We start from the raw sequence: 3,877 nt of genomic DNA, 5'->3' as shown, positions 1-3,877 counted from the left end.
TTAATTCACCAAGTTGAGAGTTTCAGAATTCAACATTTTTGCTTAACTTCTTTAGCTGGTACGTAGGAAAGCAAATTAACCATGCAGAATCCTTTCCAGTACTTCGTATGATTTTATAGAATAAATTATTTTAGTTATTTAAGCTTAAATAATTTTCAATGGTAATTGCCTAATGCTCTCCACTGAGCTTGCTTTTTTACTCTTTTCATTGCTTCAAGGTATTCACTAAAAAGGATTTAAAATTATTGCTTAGAATGCTCTTTCCCTCAACCAAGAGTACAGGGCATTCTACCTTCAATACGCTGTTAACTCACCTTTTCCATCTGACTTTTCAGAAAAGTTACCCCATGCTTAATATTTGCAAGCAGTTGAATAAAGAAAAAAAACTGAGATGTTGATGATTTTTAGGAATCAGTGCAAGTGAGCTCTGATAGAACTGGCAGGGGCACAACTCAGTAGGAAAAAAAACCCTTCAGAAAGGCAGAAAAGAGATGCTCTCTCTGAAGCACCCTTGGCTGGCAGTGGGCTAGGGGCAGAGGCATCGCAGGACGCCCGGATGGGCGACCTGGTGCCAGAGCCTGCAGCAGACAGCTGTCTCCTGCTGCCCCAAGCAGGGGAACTCTTCTTCCTCAGCAATCACAGAATCAGAGGTTTAGAGCTTTTGCATTTGTCAGGAATTGTACACCGACTCTGAATCTTTTGTAATGAATTAAGGAAGGAAAGGAGGGAGGAAGGAAGGGAAGGAGGAAAGAATTAAGGAAGGTGGGGGAATATCCCCGCCAAAAAACCAAATATATACACTCACAGATGGCGGAAAGAAAGGGCAACCCTCCTAAATTCTACATATTATCCATAAAAACTGTACTTAACTTTTTCAATAAATAGAAATTTGCATTACTAGGTCTTCTTTCCTTTTTTAGTGTTAACAGATAAGGCATAATCGATTCTTGGTCCAGAAATTTTCTGAGGATGGGGTAGGAGGACAGGGATGGTTTGGGACTCCCCTAAGAAGCAAAATAAAACAAAAATTGTCAAAGTGTTCTGAATTTGCCTCCCTGAATTAGCTGAAACATTTCACATCTGGTGGGGAGGTGATGGTGGTGAGAGCAGCTCTAGTGCTCTATAAACAAAATTCTAGCAAAGAAACTCAGACTGCACCCCTCCAAGGATCCATCCACCTCAATATGCATGTATTCTTATAATATCAACAAGGGAATTTTGAAGGTAAGTACAAAAGTTACCTTCTCTAAAATTATCCTCACAGATTATGGATGCTCCTTTGAGGGCAAGAATGCTATTTACCTGCAATATTTGTTCTCTTTCTTTCTCTTCTTTAAAAAAAATTTTTTAAGACATTTATTTAGGTTTACAACAAAATTAAGAGGAAGGTACAGAGAATTTTCCTATGCTCCCTGCCACTACAAAGTGTACCTCATCATCAACATCACCCTTTCCTTGACTTCTTTTATGAGAGAAAGAAAGGCACCTCTATCTCAATTAAACCTCTGTTTGGTTTCTTGTTTGGGTTTTTTTGGTCATACTCTTATATGTAGCCAAAGCTAATCTGAAAAGATATATCTGCTTTTTTTTGCGGTACACGGGCCTCTCACTGTTGTGGCCTCTCCCGTTGCGGAGCACAGGCTCCGGACGCGCAGGCTCAGCGGCCATGGCTCACGGGCCCAGCCGCTCCGCGGCATGTGGGATCCTCCCGGACTGGGGCACAAACCCGTGTCCCCTGCATCGGCAGGCGGACTCTCAACCACTGCGCCACCAGGGAAGCCCTGCGATATTTTTTTAGAGCTCAACTTTATCAAGTTTTACTAAGGCATTCAATCTGGTTTTCATAGAAACAACTCTCTTTCTTTGTGAGCTCACATTTCATCTTACATAATATTTAATTAAATTGTATAATTAAAATAACCTGGTGTAAACAGGTTTGGGGACAATCTTAACCGAATCTTAGGAGGCATTCAACAAACCGGTGGGAGCAGAATGCACAAGCATATGTAGTGGTGACCAGCGTCAGCTTTTCCTGAGCTTTGGTCAGTAGATCCTACAGATGCAGCAGATGGCATTGGCTAATCCTCTGAGTCAGTTAAGCAGAGGTCAGTTAGAGACCCCACTGTCAAACAGAAGCCCTAACTCTCACTATAGATGACACTAGGGCGTGTTTTCCTTTTTGTGTGTGTGTTTTCTTTAAAAAAGGAAACCAGTTAGCTTTGAATATCCTCATTACTTATTTTTTGGGGGCGGGGGTTGGGAGCAAATAATTTTTAATGGGGTGGGTTTTTTTAAAAAACAAAAACACTGGAGAATCATACAATGCTGCCAGCATTGGACACAATTAGGCCACAAGTCTGCGCACACCTTTGCAACCGGCCCTATGATGGCAGAGCCTCTCCTCTTGCCTTTACTGTTTCCTATGACCTCCACATGATACCAAAATAAAGGAACATCTTTCTCCGGGATGACTTCCGTTGTTGAATTACCACTGCTGCACGTATCTTCCTTCTGAGCTCCGGTTTGCCTTTCTCGACTGTGGCCATCACCATGTCGCCTGCATCAGCAGCAGGAATCTGTCCAACCGTCCCTCGATCCACTTCACAGAGATAGTACACAGAATTTTGGCTCCCGTGCTGTCAGCATAGCTCATCATGGTTCCTACCAGAAGACCCCAGAAATGCAGAATTTTGCATGGGAGGAGCCACCACATCCTTGCTTCTACCTCTCGAACATGAAAAAAGGCCGCATTCCTTTTTTTTTTTTAATTGTGGTAAAATATATATAACATAAAATTTACCCTTTTAAGCCTTTTTGAGTGTATAATTCTGTGGCATTCAGTCAGTCTCATGTTGTGCAGTCATCACCGCTACCTTCAGAACTTTTTTTTGATCACTACTAACAAACTCTGTACCCATTAAACACTAAGGTTTCCCCATTCCACGCTCCCCTCAACCACTGGCAAACACCATTTTACTTTCTGTCTCTATGCAGTTGACTATTCTAGGCACCTCATATAGGTGAAATATACAATATCTGTCCTTCTTTGTCTGGCTTATTTCACTTAGCATAATGTCTTCAAGCTTCACCCATGTTGTCTCATTGCTTTTGAAATGGTTTTCCCACTCAGACCGTAACATCATAGCCTAGAGTCTTCTGTACACCCCCATTTTGAGGTTGCCTTTCTTGCTCCAGCCTCCTGCAAAGTGGTGGTCTCCTGCCCCTACCACCCCAAAGTGTGAGTGCCTTTTAGGGAGACCACCCCACAGTCCGCCAGACTTGGTTGCTGGGCTCTATTCGTCCTTTCCAAGGTTCTAGGATTTTCAAATGCCTGCTAAATCTTCTGTAACGATCAATTCAAATATACACAAGTTTGGCGATTCAAATTACTTTTTCCAAAAGTACTTTAAAATGCATTGTTATTAATTGCCTGGTGGCCCTTTAATCAAATGGGAAAATTGACACAGCCAGAGGCATGTATTTTTGTGCAAAGAAAATTTATTTAAGAAGAAACAGCAGCTCTTACTGCTTAATTTAAACTGAGAAAACTGTGGAAAATCCACTACTATGGAAAATTAAGAAAACATTGCCAGCTGCAAACAGTGACTAATTGTACAAGATGAAGACTGCCCGGAATTAATAACGTGCATTCTTCTGTGTGAAGAACCCCCTACCACTTCAATTGACTGGGAGATTAAATTACTTCTAAGTTTGCCATATTAAAACAGAACAGGAATAAAACGTTAGTGAAGGTACGTCTATTATTTACTGTCTGTGATATGGATATAATTATTTCCAAACAACTACAATGTGACGTGACCAGTAATATTTAAATGACTCTTTTAGCAAAAGAATCTACGGCAACATTTTTTACCCG

General features: G+C 41.2%; 1 pseudogene; it reads right to left on the bottom strand.

Moving 5' to 3' along the window:
- Nucleotides 1-2,315: 2,315 nt before the first annotated feature.
- LOC116748634 lies at nt 2,316-2,736 on the bottom strand (annotated as a pseudogene).
- Nucleotides 2,737-3,877: the final 1,141 nt, after the last annotated feature.

Source organism: Phocoena sinus, chromosome 2, assembly GCF_008692025.1.
Source record: "Phocoena sinus isolate mPhoSin1 chromosome 2, mPhoSin1.pri, whole genome shotgun sequence".
NCBI classification, from domain to species: domain Eukaryota; kingdom Metazoa; phylum Chordata; class Mammalia; order Artiodactyla; family Phocoenidae; genus Phocoena; species Phocoena sinus.
The sequence above is the reverse complement of the archived record's forward strand: the minus strand, read 5'-3'. Positions and strand labels throughout refer to the sequence as shown.